Genomic DNA, 21,186 nt, shown 5'->3' with positions numbered 1-21,186 from the left:
AAAAATTAAAGTGAAGAATGGGAAATATCTCAATAATTTTTATATTGACTTCATGTTGAAAGAATAACATCTTGGATGTATTAGGTTAAATATATTATTAAAATTAATTTCATTTGTTTATTTTACTGGTTTTACCGTGACTACTAGGAAATGTTAAGTGACATATGTGGCTCACATTGTATTTATATCAGAGAGCACTGCTATATCATCACCTTGTTACATTTGTCTCTCTTTAGAATTGCATAAATTTCCGTTTCACATCTGGTTACTCTCCATAATGCTCTTCCCTAACTTCCCTGCTACATAGTCACCATTCTACGTAATCTTCTAGAAACTTCCTGTGTCAGTCTTAGTGTCATCTATTTTAACTTCATAGCTCTGATGGAAAGTACATGGTCTATTGAAAACACAGAAAATCAAAAGTATATAACACTCAGTATATAATCACTCCTGTCTTGAACACAGACTCTGCTTCTAATTTACATTTTTCATACGCTTTTGTAGCACTGAGAAAGTAAGAAATGCTAATCCATTTAAAGTGCACATAACCAGCCATTCAAAGTAATAAGAATTTTCACAAGCATTCTACTGAAGGGGGAGCGGATTTAGGTGACAGGGCAACACTTATAAATTATGTTCATATAAAAATATCCCATCTTTTAGTGAGAAAGCAACATACTGATTTCATATTCTTTTATCATGTAAGAAGTATATTCATGATATTTTGAAAATAAAGCTGAATACCAAACAAGTGTTTCACAGTGTGGCAGTCATCTTGGTGCTAGAAATATTAAACCTAATACACAGTCTCGATTAAAACTATGCCATATGACATAATATGAACTTCCAAGTAGACACTCTGTCCTAGCCACTGTGGAACTGAGCAGGATAAATCTGTTTAACATTACAGGAAAGAACACATACCCATACACATACACATACACAAGGCTATTTTTATAAGAACACCAAGATTTTCTTTCAACGTCAATGAATCGCACAGAACTCTCAGTGGCAAATAACCCAAATCAAACAGGCCCTGTTGGAAAGAGGGAGTTTATCACTTTTAATGAAAAAACTTTCAGACAAAGTCCTATAAAAATCTGTTTCTTGCTATCTCTCAGTTCTTCTTTCTTGGGTATTAACTTGTTTTTCAGAAAACCTCTCTCCCTGTGTCGACAACGATAGTGACAAGCCAATCAATGCATAGAGCCTACTGCCTCAGCAACTCAACCAGAAAGGAATCACCTCTTTGCCAAAGGTCCAAGCAGACACCTTAAACCAGACTCTTACTGAGCAGAGCCCTGCCCTTGTGCCCTCATCAATCACTAGGACTCAGGATGGCCAGACTGGAGTCATGAGCCTGACTCTGGAGTAGAAAGGAAGGAAAAATTAGTCTTGTGGATGTGGAAATAACATATCCCAAATAACAAGGGGGGACTCTCTTAGTAGAGTAAAGGAAACTGTATGTGCCAAATTACCAGATATGCAGCAATAAGAAAATAAGCAAATGATAAGCTAAAGTGAAAAATAAAGCTCTCTTTCTTTTAACCCAAATTGCCTATGACACATCACAGGCCAAAATTCTTCAATTCTTTTTAGCCATTGTTAGTGAGAAAGGGAGAGATTTTTTATCAGTGAAAGTTTGAGAAAGAATGTTCTTTCCTCGACCATTAAGTTTAGACTTAATTCTGAATAAGAAATAAGGGGGGGGGGGGATGGAAAGAGGTGCTCTTTTCAATCTAAATGTATCCTGAGGAATCATGATGAGTAGGAGCAGAGGAAGTTAAAATTTTCAAATCTAAAATTTTGAGATTCAACCCAGTCGTGTCACTCAACCTGATTTCTGTTTGGTACTTTGCTAAATTGATGATCTATCTTTGTCCAGCAGCACAGAAGCAGTCCTGCACTAGAATACTGACTATGTTTTAGATTACTATCAATCAACAAATAGGCTCTTAATGTTTACTGTGGGGCTGGTGCAATGCTCAAAACTCCAAGGGATGCTAAAATGTCTTAGATGTGATCCTTGGTTTTAAGGAGCTCACTGTTAAACTGCAGAAATAAAGCTAACATGCATGAAACAAAACTGGACGATATCGAACAATGGCCAAACAGAGGGCTAAGGGTATCTGCTGCAGATCAATGTTATGGAAACTCAGGGCAGAGGAACATCACTCACTAGTCATAATAGTAATTATAACGTGAGAGTGAAGAATCCACTGCTTTCTGCACATGCAGACTTGAACAGGAAAGAGTAAGTAAAGATAAAAGACGAAATTATTAAATTCAGACTTCATATCATTTAGCACTTTATTTTCTGATTGTTTATGAGAAATGCATAAACACATGTTTTTAAGCATTCTCTTTGTTTTTGGACTGTTTCTATGCTCTTGAACCTCTTAAATATTTACTAATATAAGATCAAGTGATGTTCAAAGAAACAAAGAATCAAGGATAAAAAAAAAACCTCAGGCATATTGTTGAGTTGTGTAAACATCCAACTCTTTTCTTAGGGTCACCATCAATTCACTAGTTTTCACTTCAAACAAATCCAGTCCTCTGCAATAGCTGGCATAAGCAAAGATTGGGCAACAGGCATGTATTAATTGCATTAAAAATAAGAAAGAATCTGTCTGTAAGAATCGATTAAACTGGTTAGAGTCTGGAGGGTGTTTTGTGTATGTCGTCACATTCACTGGCTGAAGCAGGTGTCTGTTAGGGTCCTCCCAGGGCAGGTCATTTATCTCCAGTCTCTGGAGCTGGAGACAGCCCAAGCTGTTACTGATCCATGTACTAGGCTGATATTCTCTCCAGTGAGTGGCAATCTGGAAATCCCAGTGGGATATAAATAATGTATAAGGTTTGTAAAGGAAATTTACTAACCCAGCAAAACCATAATACTGTTTCAAAGACAATAATTATGACAAATCACAAAAGCTACACTTTACCCTTAATTAGATTTCTATCTCATTGCTAAAGGTGATAAGGAATCCTGGAAGGTGCTTGTAAATACATCATAGTTTTAATAAATTTATTCGGTAAAACACTTGTTTCTAATTTTTCTGATGCACTTTTAAATGCATGATTCTAATTTTCTTTTCCACATTTTAGACAGAAATATGACTCTTCACTTTCTCTTAATTTTATTTTTTATTTTTTAAAGATTTTATTTATTTATTTGAGAGAAAGAGAGCATGAGCAGTGGGGATGGGCAGAGGGGCAGAAAGAGAGAGAGAAGCAGACTCCCTGTAGAGCAGAGAACCTGACATGGGGTTCGATCCCAGGACCCTGGGATCATGACCTGAGCTGAAGGCAGATGCTTAACCGACTGAACCACCCAGGCACCCCGTTCTTTTCATTTTAACCTGTCATGGGAGCTTTTTAAAAGTCCTTTTCTAATTTATTATATCAAATACAAACAAATGTTCAAGGTTAAAACAATTTGATGCTGACAGAAATCAGATACTATGCATTGTTTAATATACAGCCTAATATTATGTCATATATAGCAGCTTGCATTTATGTCTATTTAAAGCAGCACTAAGTCACTAGTAATATCATGTGATTTATATTTTCATGTGTATAGAAAACCTACAATTTTATATACTTAAGGCTTAAGTATGGGTTACAAACTGCAAATGTTCTCCATTGAAAATCATATTATATTAATAAAATAAATATTTCTGTCTTATTCTTAAAGATACACATTAGTTTTAAATCTAATCTCTTGCCCACAGAATTGATGTAGCTTCATTTTTATTTAATAAGCAGTTTCTTTAAAAAATTCTACCATTTTTTCAGTGCTCTGCTGAATTCTGATAAGCAGATATTTCAGCTTTGAGTATTATTTTAACTAGTCTGCTGCCTTCCCATTTCCTCTACTCACAGCTCCCCCACAAAAATACATCAAGACGTGGTTTTTTGTTTTTACAAATGCCAGCCTCCAGCACTAAGGTTAAAGAATGAAGTTGGCTCTTTTTAGGATATTAATAGCTCTAACTTTCCTTTCGAACACTCATACTTCTCAAATATCCTTGAGCACAGCAGATTTAAATTGGGCAAAACTCAACTGATCCAGTACTGAACTCAGTCTCACATTCTAGTGGCAAAAGAACAGCATGAAAAAGAATTTGAGAGGACCCAGTACAAATTACTTACCATTTGCTTTTTGAAACAGGGATCACAAAACTGTGATCTATAAGCCACATTGGCTCACCAACTGCTTTTGTAAATAAAGTTGTTTTCTGGTTTGGGGTGGTTTTTTTGTTTGTTTGTTTTCTTTTGTTTCTTATCATAGCCATGCCCATTTGTCTACATAGTGTCCATGGTGGCTTTTTTGCTGCATCAAAGTTGAGTAGTGCTGATAGACTCTCTAAAGTTTACAACATTTGCTACCAAGTCTTGGTAACATTTGCTACCAAGCTCTTTACAGAAAAAAGTAAAAAAAAAAAAAAAAAAGTAATAATAAGTACCTATCCCTGGCTTAAAACAAGTATAGTAGTATATACACTGATATTATGTGAATAATAATATTCGATGAATTTATAACCAACTGATTAATTTTATAAGCTTACCTTGATGGTATGATTCAAGCCAGACCACAGCCAGTGAACTGTCATAATAGAAGTAAAGTATAGAAGCAATGTCAATATGTCTGCTTTAGGAATTTTCATACAGGTGGAAGAGTAGTGCAAATATATCTTAAAGCTTCACTTAGAAAAATATAAATATGTGTTATATGCTGAAGGATTAACTATTCATGAACTAAATGGTGGTAATATAATGGCAATTAATGATTACAAAGCAAAAGTAGCCATTGAAAGCCATCACTAAGGCAAGACAATATTGATACCACCCTACTAATATCTAAAAGACCATTCCACCTTGACACATGCATCTGTGCCCAGAAACTTTGCAACAGGGCTTTGAGTAGAGTCTTGAATTCTGGGTGTCAGCAAATACTAGCAATGCAGTAGTTTTAAATTGAGAGATGTTGGTAACTCTTACTAACATTCTGTGTTGGTTACTGGTAGGTGACCATTAGTCACTTATGAAAGCAGAAGTCTTTTGAATTATGAATTTAGTTGCCTCTAAAGATCCAAAAGGACTTGTCCAAAGTCCATAGTTGTTGTGTACTAGCATCCCAATCAAGACAGCTTGACTTACTAGCCCTCAGCGTGCCAGTTGGCTAACCTCAGCAGCATATTTGAGGAAAGACTACAGGAGATCATCCATGATAGGGAAAAATAGACGGACTACTTCAAACTCCTCCTCTGTGATTCTCAGTCATCCCTGTTCATCAAGCCAAGAGAACAGTCTGAGATAAGGAATGAACCTAAACAATACTTTTAACATATTTTCTTTTATTGTGTTTCTTTGTAGCGTAAACTCCAAAGAGCCGAAATCTCTACAAGCCCAGAATGCAAAAGTTATAAGGTTGGGGGCACCCAGGTGGCTCAGTGGTTGAGCATCTGCCTCTGGCTCAGGGTGTGATCCTGGAGTATCGGGATCGAGTCCCACATCGGGCTCCCCACAGGGAGCCTGCTTCTCCCTCTGCCTATGTCTCTGTGTCTCTCTGTGTGTGTCTCTCATGAATAAATAAATAAAATCTTAAAAAAAATGTTTAGAAAAAATTATAAGGTTGTTTGATCCTGCCCTAGTATTTTCCGGATGAGTATCCAAGCCAACAGAAAAGTGGTCTCCTCAACCACAGGTCTCCTGACTCACAGGCTAACTGTTCTTTCTGTTACCAGTGGCACAGTCTTCCAAACAGCTTAGATTACTCAGCACACAGAGAGCAATACTGGCTTTGAGATCCAGCAGGGAGCTCCCTGCTACCCCATTCTCTCTGTCCACCATTGTTCTCCCTTCCCATCTCATTAAACTCAAACTGTTCCAAAATCCAATGAGCCTTGGTCTGTAAAATTCTTTCAGAAGCTCAGCTACAATCTTTTCCTTTGTATTGAGACACTGTGGGCTTTACACTTTGTGTGTCAACTAAAATTATATCTATTTTTGGATTTATTTTCTCACAAAAATTTAGAGTATTTTTTCATTTGGTTTCAGTTCTTCTAAGAAATAGATTCTTATTCTTAAATCCTCTGGTTGATGTTTGATGGCAAAGGCACCTTTGTCTCATGCATTATGTCATGAAGGTTATCTAGAAGGGGCTATGTACATGCCATTGCCTTCAGATGGAGTGCTGCAGATGGAAGGAGGGTGCTCAGGGGGAGAAGAGAAATGAAAAGCTGGATCACACTGTGTATTTCATTAGTATTTTGTAGAAAGATTATGGTTCAGTGGGTTGAGAATATCACATTCATCTATTTTCCTAAATGGTGAATAAATTCAAAGCCTATGCTTAAACTAACTTCAATTTTATGAATATAATTTGAAAGCCCTCTATGTGCACACGGCAGCATATACTTGCACCGCCCTGGATTGAATACATAAAGCAGGAACTCATTTGTGGAAAGCAGCACAAGGTAGTGAACATAACACTGGCCTCACAGACAGAAAACCAGAACTCTAAAGCATGCCTGCCACCACCTGGCTTTAAGACCCTTAGCAAGTCACTTGACTCACCTTGGATTCAGGGTTCTCATTTTTAAGATGAGATAAGTGATTAAAGATAGCCACAATCGACTCTTTCCAACACTAACATTATAGAAATCTGCAAATTATCTGAAAGTCTGTCTTTGCCCTGAAAAAAAAATCCGACTTGACCAAAACAAAACCAGGCAGTGCCTGCTGCTAATATTCCCAGAATCACTGAAATGATACCAGAGAGTCTGAGAAGATAATGAAATTTGTTTCGGGCTAGTGAGGGTCAACGTGAGCCTACTGAATAGGTAAGTATAATTGAGCAATCACCTTCGAAGCACGAGTAGCCATTTCGATACTGAAACCATATAACTAAGAAGGGAAATCTCTTTTGCTCAGAGCTTCTATTTCAGAAACCAGATAATATTTTAGTAAGATGATCACCTGAATTTCTACTACAATCTTAAGAATCCCCATATGTTCTTTTAAAAAAAAAATAAGATTTTTTTTTTATTTCTTTGAGAGAGCGAGCACAAGCAGGGGCGAGGGGTACAGCACAGAAGGAGAGGGAGAAGCAGGCTCTCCACTGAGCAGGGACCCCCACACAGGACTTGATCCCAGAACCCTGGGATCCTGTCCTGGCCCAAAGGCAGACACTTAACTGACTGAGCCACCCAGCGCCCTAGAATCCTACTACATTCTTAAATCAGAGTCTACATTCTCTCAATTCTCCACTTGGTATAGATGTATGAAGAGCAGCTGGTATAGAAGGGGTGCCTGGTCAAACCAGTAAGGAGCAGACGCTCCATGAATATCTGTGGTAAACTGACTAGTGCCACCTCTTTAGAATTTGTGTTGTGGGTATTAAATTTTTGATCCACATCTTTTATTCTCATTCTTACTGTTTGGCTAGGAAATGTCCATGAACCCCAGTGTTGGTCTCGCTGTTGTTCAAGAATGAAGCTATGGGTGTGTTGGCAAGATGGCGGAGGAGTAGGGTCCCCAAGTCACCTGTCCCCACCAACTTACCTAGATAACTTTCAAATCATCCTGAAAACCTACGAATTCAACCTGAGATTCAAAGAGAGAACAGCTGGAACACTACAGAGAGAAGAGTTTGCACTTCTAACAAGGTAGGAAGGCGGAAGGAATGGAGCTATGGGAAATTTGTTCTTTTGTTCACATATTCATTCAAAAAGAAACCCCCACTGAAATGTGCCAGTCCATCATCAGTGCTACAATTAAGATATACAAGATACTGAAAAATCATGGGGGAAGATGCATTTGATTCTTCTTGATGTGGGCAGGAGGGCTTCACAGAGGAGGTGACATGTTAGAGAAAGTCAAGGATTCTACACAAAGGGAATAGTGTAGAATTTACAAAGGCAAAGTGGGAACTACCTAAGTGAGTCACCTTTAAAGAGCTATTTGCATTTATCATTGCTGAAGCCTGGACACCATGGTGGCAACCATGAGAGATGAGGCTGGACAAGAAAAGCCCCAGTCGGGAAGGTTCTAGAGATTATGCTAAAGAATTTGAATTCCATTTACCAAAAGGGAAAAGATTTCACAATCCAGTACGTGGTTTAGAAAGAACGTGGAGAGATGTGGAAATCAGATTACAAGAGAGACAGCTGAAGGTATTACTTTATGTCATGTTTATAAAATCAAAAGAAACGGATTCTTTTTCCTGTCACAAAATGACTATGGAACAAGCATTGTCTTTCACTCAGTTTTGCCCAATAAAAAAAAATTACAGCCACAGGATTGGCTGCAGCCCACTTGCTACTATTGATTTTACCCCTATTAAGGATCCTTTGCAGGCTCCTCATTGCCAAGGATGCCCTGGGGGTGTAATGACTCCTGCATTAGTCAAAGGCCCAATCTGAGAAGAGGGAGGCAAGGGGACACCTTGCATTTTGACTCTTGGAGCTGAGATTCAGGAATAAATAAAGAGAAGATAAATAAGAATGAACCAGTTAAGAAAGGAGGAAATTGTCAGCATCTCTCCCCCATGCACACATTCAGCTACGGCACTTTCCTCCTCCAGAGCATGCGCAGAAGAGGAAAGACTATTTTAATTCCCCCCCGGGGGCCATTGAATAGTGGAAATAGGCTTGGAACTAATAGCTAGGTGACATTGAACATGATCTGTATAATATGCTCCATCTCCACTTGGGATATATATTCTTGTGTTTGACTATAAAAGTGACTCTTTCTGCATTGAAAGATTTACCCTTTGGCCTCAGAAATATAAAAGTTCTAAGCATAGAAATAGGTCCTCTATATAACAGCGTATACTTTTTCTTGTAACAAAATATACCAAATGTAAGATTTACCATTTTAACCATTTTTAAGCATTCAGTTCATTGGCATTAAGTACATTCATGTTGCTGGGCAACCATCACCACCCTCCATCCCCAGATCTTTTCACCTTTCCAATTTGAAACTCTGAACTCATTAAACAGTAACACTCCATTCACCCATCTCCCCCAGTCCTAACAACCCCCATTCCATTTTCTCTCTCTGTGACTTTGACTACTTCAGGTGTCTCATATAAATGGAACCATGCACTACTAGTCGTTTTGTGGTTGGGTTACTTCATTTGGTGTAATGTCTTCAAGGTTCATCCATGTTGTTGCGTGTGTTAGAATTTCATTCTTTTTTAAGACTGAAGAACTTTTCATTATATGTGAGCCCTGTATAGCCGCATTTAGTTGTCCATTCATTAGTCAGTAGACACTTGGGTGGTTTATACCTTTTGGCTGTTATGAATAATGCTGCTATGAACATTGGTGTAAATAAGTATTCAAGCTTCTGCATTCTATTCGTCATTGCTTTCCAATTCACTTAAGTGGAATTTCTGGATCAGATGGTAATCCTATGCTTAATTTTTTGAGGAACTGCCACGCTGTTTTCTACAATTTCTGCACATTTTACATCCCCATCAGCAATGCACAAAAGTTCTACTTTCTCCACATCTTGTCAACACGTGTTATTTTCTGTGTTTTTATAAATAGCTGTCCTGATGGGTGTGAACTGTTATCTCACTGGGGTTTTGATTTGCATTTCCCTAGTGATGTTGTGCCTCATATTGTATGCTTTTGAGCCATCTGTATATCTTCTTTGGATAAATGTCTATTCAAGTACTTTGCCCATTTTAAAATATGGTTATTTGGGGTTTTTTTTGTTGTTGTTGTTGAGTGGTGGGAATTCTTTAACTATTCTGAATATAAATCCCTTATCAGATATACAATCTGTAAATGTTTTCTCCCAAGTCTTTTCCTTCTGTTGATAGTGTCCGTTAATGCACCAAAGTTTTAAATTTTGATTAAGTACAATTTCTCTTTCTCTTTTGTTACTTATGCTTTGGTGTTGTATCCAAGAAATCATTGCCAAATGCAAAATCATGAAGCTTCCCCCTATGTTTTCTTCTAAGAGTTCTATAATTTAGTTCTTACAGTTAGGTCTTTGACACATTTGTAGTTAATTTTTGTATATGATGTAAGATAAGAGTCCAATTTCATTCTTTTGCATGTAGGTATCCAATTTTTCAAATGCCATTGGTTGAAAATGAATGGTCTTTTCTTCATTAAATGATCTTGGCACCCTTGGAGAAAATCTCTGATGACCTATACTTTTCTATGACTCCTAACTTGATGAAAGTAGCAGAGCAGCAATATTGCTTTTGCTTAGTTTATGCCTAACAATAAGAAAGTAAGTATGTCTCTGGTTAGCTATGGCCCACACCCTGAAAAATGTAGAATACTCATTGCCAGGAAGTAGGAAAGAGAGGATGGAATGATAGGAGAAAGGTTATTTGTCAAAAGATGTCACATGAAAGAAGAGTAAAATTCAGAGCAGAAGAACAAGATTACTTCCACACAACCCACCTCATTCTACTAATTATCAATTTGTCTTCAGGCTATGACTATTGTCTTGGATCTCATCTCCTAGTCTATAAAATGGGGTTAAGTTGATTATGCTACAGCATTAATGGGGCTAAGGGTTCCTGGATATTCTGTAAGAAACAAAAAGCTCCCCAATTTTGATATTATTATTGTTGCTGATTTGTTGATGGTCTATATAAATTCTGCTATCTCGTTCATTATGCTTGTTTTCTTATCTATAAATCAGACACAATAATACTACCTTCTCAATAATGTGTGCCATGTAACTTAGACAAATAGTAAAATGCCTCTCTCATATGTGATTTGAAGAAGCATGTCTACTGCTACTCAACTTCAATTGCACTAATATTTATTGAGAATCTACCTTATGCCAGACATGGTGTCAACCGGCAGAAAAGCAAAGTGGCAAAAGCCAAAATACCTGTGAAATATACCTGCAGTATAATTTAATTTCTTTAGTTTACAAAAAAAGTTTTACTAGACTTTACTATATAAATAAATACCTTAATGTCTTCAAATTTTATAGAAAAAAAAAAACATTATGGGAACCCTGGGTGGTTCAGTCAGTTAAGCATCTGCCTTCAGCTCAAGTCATGATATCAGGGTCCTGGGATCGAGCCCCACATTGGACTTCCTGCTCAACAGAGAGTCTGCTTCTCCCTCTCCCTCTGCTCCTGCTCCTGCTTGTGCTCTCTCCCTCTCTCTTTCTCTCTCTCAAATAAATAAATAAAATCTGTTAAAAAATGAAAAGAAAGAAAACCATTATGTATATTCACAGATACATGCAAATATGCATTTGTAATTAATTGTGACTGATTTCAAACTTTTAATTCTGTATAGTTGTACCAATTCAGGTATTTGTAAATTTTTAGCTTTAAAAAAAAAAAAAAAAGAGGGCAGCTCGGGTGGCTCAGTGGTTTAGTGCTGCCTTCGGCCCAGGGCGTGTTCCTAGAGACCCAGAATCGAGTCCCCCATCAGGCTCCCTGCATGGAGCCTGCTTCTCCCTCTGCCTGTGTCTCTGCCTCTCTCTCTCTGTCTCTGTCTCTCATGAATAAATAAATAAAATCTTTAAAAAAAAAAAAAGAATATCTGCCTATTGAAACAAGTTGTATTGACTTTTTTCTCTTCTGACAAAACAAAAGGTTCATTGATTTCTCTATAGTAGATATATGTAAATGTATTCTATAAACTTAAAAAAATTTAAGCTTGAATTAACTGCAATGAAAGTGTATTTCCACTTCTACAGAATTTCTTTTTTCTTAAAATAGACTGGGAGGGAAGATTCCTTTCCTGGGGTTTACTTTGAAATCAATCAAAAAGAGTATAAAAATCTAATGCTCTTCATAGAGAACAGTGTGACTACTGACAGCTGAACTGTATTTTTCCAAAGATTTTTTACAAACAATACAGACTGGGTGCTGTTTGTTCTTTTCCAACATGGGAAATCAGTCTTGAACCCGGGAATTCTCTCTAAATATGGGTGACTAACAACCATTGTTCTACTAGCCTAGGAAAGGACATAAAAGCATGACATTTTTTATTACTTTTAATATCCTTCACCTATCTGACTTTTCTTCTTCGGTCGAGATTCTATTTTTTGAGAAATCTTCCTTGACCCAGAATCATAATAGCCTTTGCCCGAAGACTAAGTATTTAATCTTTCTTCCACTTCTTTGACATTTATGCATTCTTGTCAAATCTTCACTCTCATTTCTTTATGTCTTTCTCCCCCACTAGACCAGAATCTTGTATTTATTTTTCATAGCCTCTGGCACACAGTAGGTACTAGATGTGCTTCCTAATGATCCTTTTATTCCAGGAGGCTCCAGCTGAGATAGAAGGAGAAGAGGTAAGGCAAAGAGCAGCTAACAGAGCATGTAGATAGAAACATAGGTCCATTTATTCATTCAAGTGGTATTTATTAATATGATTTCTTCTAGTGTACCAGACACCATTACAGACATTGGAAATATGTGAGGGAACAGAACAACAAAGTCTCTGTTCTTTTTTTTTTTTAAGATTTTATTTATTTATTCATGAGAAACACACAGAAAGAGGCAGAGGGAGAAGCAGGCTCCTCATAGCGGACCTGATATGGGACTCGATCCCAGCACCAGGGGATCAAGCCCTGAGCCAAAGGCAGACAGTCAACTGCTGAGCCACCCAGGCGCCCCCAAAGTCTCTGTTCTTAAAAGTTAACATTTTAGTGGAGAGAGATGCACTATAATATATGCATATATTTAGGTACACATACACACACATTTTAAGTGCTGATAAGTGCCAGGATGAGATCTACAGGGAGGTAGTATATTGTCAGTGCCTGCTTTGTATTATAAGACACTTGGAGGTTAGACTGAAAGCAGCAAGAGGAGAAGCAAAAAAGACCATTTAGGAGGCCACTGCCTCAGGAGACTGTCATCCAATGAGATGAATCAGACTAGAACAATGGAAATGGTAAGAAAAGGCCATATTTTGCATGTATTTTGATGATAAATTTAACAAGATTTTCTTATTGGATGTGAGATGTGAGAATAAGGTCAGAGTTGACCTTATGATTTTTGCCTGAGCAACTGGAAGGATAGAATTTCATGTACTAAGATGGTGAAGCCTAGGAAAGAAGATGGTTTGGGAAATAAAATTAAGATTTCTGGTGTTACGGACTGAATTGTGTCTCTCCAAAATATGGTGAAGCATTAACTCCCAGTATCTTACGGTGTGACTACATTTGGAGATAGAGACTTTTTTTAAAATTTTTATTTATTTATGATAGTCACAGAGAGAGAGAGAGAGAGAGAGAGAGAGGCAGAGACACAGGCAGAGGGAGAAGGAGGCTTCATGCACCGGGAGCCCAACGTGGGATTCGATGCCGGGTCTCCAGGATCGCGCCCTGGGCCAAAGGCAGGTGCTAAACCACTGCGCCACCCAGGGATCCCTGAGATAGAGACTTTTAAGAGGCAAGTAAGATAAATTTGGTCATAAGGATGGGGCCCAACCCAATCTGACTGGTGTCCTTAAAGGAAGAAAAGAGACACCAAGGATAATATGCACAGAAAAAAAGTCCTGTGGGGACATAACACGAAGGCAGCTATCTATAAGCCAAGGAGAGGCCTGAGAAAACCAAAGCTGACAACACCTTGATCTTGGACTTGCAGCCTTGAGAACTATGAGAAAAGGCACTGCTATTGTTTAGGCCACGTAGCCTGTGAATTTTGTTATGGCAGCCCTAGCAGACTAGTACATCTGGATATATTGCCTCTAATAACTACTTGCAGTTGTTTAGAGGCTAAATGACTTCTGATGCTACCACATTTGTTCACTTGTTTAGTATTTATTCACATGTGCTTGCCTAACTCCCTGGAGGGCCACCCCTATCTATGACATGCCACAGGGAGAGCACAGATACAAAAGCTTCATCTTGTCAAGATGTCTTCCTCATCAGATACCGTGTATTTTCTCTTTTCCTTTTGAATTAGCTGGTTTCGATTTCTTGACCCTCCAGTTGGTAATCATTGTCCTTATCTTCATGGGGTATAGGTTTTACAAGAGCATCACACATTTTCCCTGTTCCATTCTTTTAGATAGGTTGCAGGCAAAGTCTTAACACTGAATTCTGGACATCAGCACAAATATCTGGTAAACTTTGAAATCTCTGATTAAATGTCAAAGCTATTGCTCACCTATTGTGTTCTTAGTTATCTCCTGGTAAACACACACACATACACACACACACAGGCTTTGATTCTTCTGTCTCCCTGTGTCACAATTTGAACTCATATTGGCCCCAGTATTTCTGGCCCCGCAGAAGGGTGTAAACTTTATCTCAAGCAGAAGTCTCACGATAGACATAGGAGGCAAGAAAGGGAGGACAGTATTAATTTTCTACCAAAGTAATTCAATTCTCCACCTCACTTAGCTTGTGCAAACCTGGCTTAAAGACCTGGTTTTTAGCAGCACCGTCAAGGCCATTCCTAGAAATTGGAGCATTTGCTAACCCAGAAGTAATGGTTTCATCCCGTGTGCCTCTTTCAGTATCGCATTCCAGAGAGTGCATAATTGCTTTGGTGAAATATCGCAAAATAATTTTATACTGCGATTAAAATATTTTCACAACTGTTGTCAAGGGAACAGTGTAAATAGATTTTTTACTGTGATCAACTAGATAACCCTGAAGCTTAATGATGTGTCCCTGGCTTAGAGCAGGTTAGCATGAAATTTAATTTGTGGTAATCTGCCTCAGACCAATGGAGGACAAACTAACCTCTAGCTAGAATTTACCCAGCTTCCAGCACATAATAACTCAAGGGTGGCATTTCTCTAGAATGATGCTTCCCTGTGCAAGGAGGCAGAAGGGGTTGTGTCTCCCCATAGGAAATCATTCACCAAATCTTGTCAATTCTCCCTTTGTTATAACTCTCCCATTCACAGTTTCCCTTTACCAAGGCTGTCACCCTACCCGGGGCTCTTGTCATTTTAACTGTGGCTGAGGAGATGGCCTTCATCTTCGGTTTACCTACCTTTCCCCATAGTTCCATCTATTCTGCTTATCGCCACCAGATGACTCTCCCTAAAGTATATATTTTACCATGAGATTTCTTCCTGAAAAACATTCAGTGACACCTTTAACCTGGCATTTGGAAACAGTGCATTTCCAGACTTCGCCTCAATGAGTCGTGTTTTTAGCTATTCTACTCTATCCTAAGTGCATATTGACAGTCTACCCAAAATGCAAGGATTTTAACTGTTTCTATGGTCTTTCTGCCATTGCCATGCCTCCCTCTAATGTTCTTTTCTTGCCAGTCTTTCTACTTATCTATAGGACAGTTAAAATTGCATCTTAAAGTTTTTCTAACCCAGGTCTTGGCTAAAAGTAAATTCATCTTCACCCTGACTATGTAAATCATCTTCAGCATTCAGATCACAATGAAGCATTTCTTCTACTACCTTCACCTTAACAAAATACATATATTTTAAGATGTTGATCTTTGTAATTTCAGCAGAATACCAGAAGTTTGTTATCTGGAGTAGGTGAAATAAATAAAGGTCAAAAATGCTGTATTGAAGCCAGAGATTTAATTAATGTTATTAAAATGAAATTTGAAACACTCTAATGGGAAGCGTCAGTCAGCATTTGCTTTCCACATAGGCTATTGAAGGATTGTCTTTGAGAAATCTGGCCAGACCCCAAGAAAAAAGTCTAGATATTCTGATTTGAAGATTCTCCAATGAAAGATGCTAATTAAATCAATATATAGCAAAGACTATGGTCAAAATACCCAACACATGGACACAAAACATTGCAGCTTTCTATGACCCTCTCTTAAGTATAATGATTCAGTTGCCTAACATTTCAGGAGAACTCAACTATTAAAGACAGAGTCTAAACCAAAGAGAGAGAGGAAACTTGGAAAAAAACAAAAGTATGAAACAGAAGAAAAATTCACATACAAATAATTATTTTTATTGTCCTCAGAGATAAGAAGATATTGCAATCATAAGAGGATACCATAAAAATAAAATTATTCAGAGACTAGATTGCAGCTTTTTAGAAACTAAAAAATAACAGGCACCTGGATGGCTCAGTCAATTAAGCATCTGCCTTCTTCTCAGGTCATGATCCTGGAGTCTTGGGATCAAGTCCCATGTCTGGCTCCCTACTTAGTGGGCAGTCTGCTTCTCCCTCTCCCTTTACCCTTCCTCCCTGCTCACTCACTCTCTCTCTTTCTCAAATAAATAAATAAATTCTAAAAAAATCTTCAGATGAAAAAAATTAAAACTGAGAAAAATACTTAGGAGATACTTTTGGGGAACTGTGGAAGGAAGGAAAGAAAAGAATAGAGAAAGAGAAATAGAAAGGAAGGAAGAAAAGATGGAAGGAAGAAAGGATGGAAGGAAAGAAGGAAGGAAGGAGGAAGGAAGGAAGGAAGGAAGGAAGGAAGGAAGGAAGGATGGAAGGAAGGAAGAAAGTAAAAGGAAAACACATTACCAGCACTCAAGACCTAATATTTGAATCACAGAGATTTCAGAAAGGGCAACAAATGAAAACAGAGTGCATCAATTGCATCTAAAAACTTATTAAGCTAATTTCCAGGAACCGAAGGATGTGGAAGGTAAAGTGGAGGTAAAGTGACTTACAGAAAGGAAGAGACCATCCTCATGTACACAAATGCTGCAGGCGGCACAAGAAATAAAAACAGGCACACACACAGTAGTTCATAATTATAACATTTCAGAACCTGGGGGTAAAGAAAAAATGCTCAAATCTTCAAGAAATAAAGATACATATCCTCTACAAAGAATTGAGCAACACTGCTGGAAGAGGTCATCAAAAAGACAGGACCGCAGGTCGACCAGTGAGCTGAACCTCGGCAGCAGAAGTCTCCTCACTCCCTCAGCCACCCACCTTGTGCTTGTGATTTGTGATCAACCGGCCTTCCGGGCTCCCAGAAGCTGCCCCAAGGACACAGCCTTCAGGTAATGCTGTGGTGCTGACCCTCTGCACAGTGTCGGTGACTGAACCCAGTGAAGGGCTCTATGTAATCTTTTCTGATTTGGCAGGGGCAGGTGCAGAGATCTACCGTCCTAAAGCCATCCAAGGCAAGCCTCCTGAGCAAGTTCCCTTTGCTTATTAAAACTGCCACCACCAATCTGGAGTGGCCGGTCTCTTTCTTGGGTCTCTTCCTGTCCCTGGTGTCCAGGGGCCAGTTTCAGATGACACCTGGCAGCTGCTAGGGGGAGTTTGTGAACAAACAATGCACTGGAGGAGCGATGTCTTTGAAATTCTGAGAGAAAATAATTTCTAGTATTAAGCAAAACTGTCAGTTCAGTGTAAGGATGGTATAAAAAAAGAGTTCTGGGGGGCACCCAGGTGGCTCAGTGGTTGAGCATCTGCCTTCAGCTCAGGGCGTGATCCCAGGGTCCTGGGATGGAGTCCTACATGGGGCTCCCCAGAGGGAGCCTGCTTCTCCTTCTGCCTGTGTCTCTGCCTCTCTCTCATGAATGAATGAATGAATGAATGAATGAATAAATAAATAAATAAACAAACAAACAAACAAATAAATAAATAAATAAAATCTTTAAAAAAAAAGGAAGAAGAAGAAGTTATGGGATGTGCAAAGTCTCAAAATGTATCTGTCAGGCTTTCTTTTTTAGGTCTGCTGGAGAAATCCAGGAAACAGGAACAGCGAATCCAGTAAGGAGAGAGAAGATTCCAGGACTACAGCACTACCCAAGGGAGGAGAGGAAACAGACAAGACTGGAGCAGGTAAAAAGGCTCAGGAAACAGCTCTTCAGAAAATGAAAATGACAGAATGTTGATGGTGACTGAATATACTGAATCGCTATTACACATCTGGGAGAGAATTTGGGAGTAAATTGATCTAGGCAAATGAAAAGCTAAACAAATACAAAATAACAGAAGAAGATAATCACCCCGGAGAAATAAAAGTTGATCAAGATGGGAAAAGTCATCATAATCAACTACAGCGCTCAGTCAGGAATCATATTTACATAATCATAATGATGTAAATCCTGCATATTAGAGTAATTATAACTATATTGGGAATCTATTGAAGGTAATAGAAGACAGAGGTGCGTGTGCATACACGTGTGTGTGAACGTTTGTGTGTGGCTGTGTAAGAGGTGTGACAAAATGTGCTACTTTCTCTTCTTCAGCAGTGAGAAGTGAATAGGCTACAACAGAAAAATTAAGAGATTGCTCATTTAGCCCCAGAGCTATTCTTTTGACAGACAGATAAAAAGTTTTTTGTGTTTAAAGAGTGGGAAATATGGGAGATGTTTTGGGAGATTGCCAAAATGTTCTACAGAAAAAAGACATGTTCATGTATAATGTGGATAAAAATTAAAGCTAAGTTTGAAAATTCAATTATCCATACACACACACACACACACACACACGCACACACACACACAAGAATGGAGAGCCTTCTGGGATCCCTGGGTGGCGCAGCGGTTTGGCGCCTGCCTTTGGCCCAGGGCGCGATCCTGGAGACCCGGGATCGAATCCCACGTCGGGCTCCCAGTGCATGGAGCCTGCCTCTCCCTCTGCCTATGTCTCTGCCTCTCTCTCTCTCTGTGTGTGACTATCATAAATAAATTATAAAAAAAAAAAAAAAAAAAAGAATGGAGAGCCTTCTGAGGGCAAACTGGATTAATTCCCAGCATTAGAACAGCTTGTCTCTACAGCTCTAGATCAATGCCCTATCAATTTGAAGTCGGAAAGTACCCTGAGCCCAAGACAGAAATGGCTTCTAGCCCCAGGCCTCAGGCTGCCCTCCGACAGGGGCGGAGTTCCTCAACCTCTAGGTGACAACACACTGATGTAGAAAGATCAATTAACCTGTGCGTCCTAGAGAACTTGTTAATATAATACATTAATTTGTGAATGATTTTCTTTCTTTCTAAATTATTGTAGATGCAAATTGATTCCCATTGCAGATGCAAGCTTTTGCACAATCTTTTATTCTATTATGTTTCCTGGGGTTGCAGAAAAATGTGTGCAATTACAGAAGTTATGGCAGTATATTGGCTTAAGCTGGAACTTACCTGATTAATGTTGCTACCCAAATATAAAGTAGTATGAAAAATCACCCATCATATGTGTTTTATCAATTTTTTAAAAATGTGAGTCTCTTTGATGTAATTAGGTGCATCAGTGTATGGGCATCAATTTTATTTGTTGCGAATGACAGAAATTGCTCAAACTAACTTAAAGCAGGATGCAGGAAAAGATATATTAACTCATGGAAGTTTGGAAGTCAGGGGGTGATACCTTCATGTATGGATGGATCCAGGGACACAGATTAGGTCATTATGACTCTTTATCTACATGCATAAGTTTTATCTGTATGTATCAGTGCCAATTCCAATTTCTGTCCTAAAAGAGACATATTGCTTCCATGCAGCTAAGATTGGTGGCAGTTAGATGATTCAGGTTTTCCTGACCTTAATTTAGTAGCTCTAATAAATTTCTTTTCTTTTTTTCTTCATGTGCTCATGGATGAATTTAAGTAAAGAATTCTCATTGATACGCATTAGTGATATGCCTACCACCTGGACCAATTGCTTTTTTCTGGGAGACGAATTTCAATTATTGACCAAGCCTACACTATATACATTCCTGTGGTATATACTAAAATTGACAGTCTCACCAAAATTGCATGGAGTGGGAGTAAAGCATTTCTTTAAAGGCATGGACTCCAATGCACCCTCAATTCTTTCACCTACTCCTTCACTGGTATATGACTATCATCACATCATTAGAACTAAATTTATTTTAAGGTTTTGATTTCTTTTTAAAATATAAATATCACCAAGACAGGAATCTTTTTAACCTACAGACATATAAACCCTCTGTTCCAATCAAAGTGCTAAGAGCAAGTTGATGGGTTGAAGGAGGAGCAATGATGATTTTTTATGGTCAATTCCAGAAAGTACATGAAATTATTAGGAGTAGAGACATTTTAAAAATTTGATTTTTTGCCTTGATTTCTGTTCTGCTTAGCTATGAAAGCAAGCAAATGGTCCCAAAACCTCAGGGACATACAATGACAATAACTTTGCTCTTATCTCTCATGGTTATGAGTGTTGATAGATATCTGTGGAAAGATACGGTATCTGTCATCCGGAGATACTCAGATGGTAGCTGTGGCTGGAGTAATTCAAAGCCCCCACACTTACATATCGAGCACTTGGCCTGGAAGAGCTGGCAACACGTCAGCAACTCTCTCTCCATGTAGCCTCTCCTGCCTATCAGATGCGGGCTTCTCCACAGGATGCAGGGTAGTTGGGGGTAATCACAGTTTTCACGTGGCATCTGACTTCTACTACCATGTGCATTCCAAGAGAGCCACGCAGAGCTATCATTTCTCTTAGAGGCGAGGCTTGGAACTGGTTTGGCATCACTGCTGCTATCAAAGCAGTCACAGACCAGCCATATTTAAGATGACTGAGGAACAGACTTCACCCGTTGATGGCAGAAGGGTCAGCACATACAGGGAAGGAAGGAATTGATGGCAGCCGTGCTGCTAGCTGCTACAACCACCATGTACTGGGATATTTTCTGGAAACAGCAAGAAGGAAGGTTACTTCTTACCCACCTACAAGGTACAAAGGACTGCTCACAGTTCATTCACCCATTCTTCAGAGCTTCCTTTCACATTCTTTTTACTTCAGAGAGATAGATGGAGGTTTTCAAAACCAAAAAGATTGAATTGTACAATGTGGTGAAAAGTTGCATGTATCGTGAATTTTAAAATAATGCGATTTTTGGTGGGATTTGGTGTATTTTTTTTTGTTTATTGATTTTTCACCTAGCAAATTAGCAAAAATTTAAAAAGCACATCCAAAATTGAAAGTGTGATATGAAGGATGCAGTTTCATATTTTATAGTTGGAAATATCAGCAATATGGCAATGTAACAATGAGTGTAAAAAATGTGAAGTACCAATTTTCTTTGTCACAATGACTCTTATTTTGAGAAATCTATCCTTAGCTAGTTACTTGATAGGTATGGAGATGAACAAAAAAAAAAAAAGCTGTATATAAAAAAGTATATTGTTGCATAATTATTTATAATTGCAACACTTTAGAATAACTTTAGTGCCTAAGCAATGAAAATATGGATAATAACCTTGGTACACCAACCTAATGGGTCTTAATTAGCCTATAAAAATGTGTTTATAAATAATTTGTAATATGGAAATGTTTTTGCTTT

General features: G+C 38.3%; 1 long non-coding RNA gene across 1 annotated transcript in view; it reads right to left on the bottom strand.

Moving 5' to 3' along the window:
* LOC111091177 overlaps nucleotides 1-17,124 on the bottom strand; it is a 46,784-nt gene extending 29,660 nt beyond the window's left edge. Inside the window, exons 1-2 of the long non-coding RNA XR_005374257.1 lie at nucleotides 16,855-17,124; nucleotides 4,575-4,612 (exon numbers count right to left, since the gene is read on the bottom strand). This is a non-coding gene — a long non-coding RNA (uncharacterized LOC111091177). The remainder of the gene's footprint in view (nucleotides 1-4,574; nucleotides 4,613-16,854) is intronic.
* Between the last annotated feature and the right edge of the window lie 4,062 nt (nucleotides 17,125-21,186).

Source organism: Canis lupus, chromosome 19 (genome assembly GCF_011100685.1).
Source record: "Canis lupus familiaris isolate Mischka breed German Shepherd chromosome 19, alternate assembly UU_Cfam_GSD_1.0, whole genome shotgun sequence".
Lineage (NCBI taxonomy): Eukaryota > Metazoa > Chordata > Mammalia > Carnivora > Canidae > Canis > Canis lupus.
The sequence above is the reverse complement of the archived record's forward strand: the minus strand, read 5'-3'. Positions and strand labels throughout refer to the sequence as shown.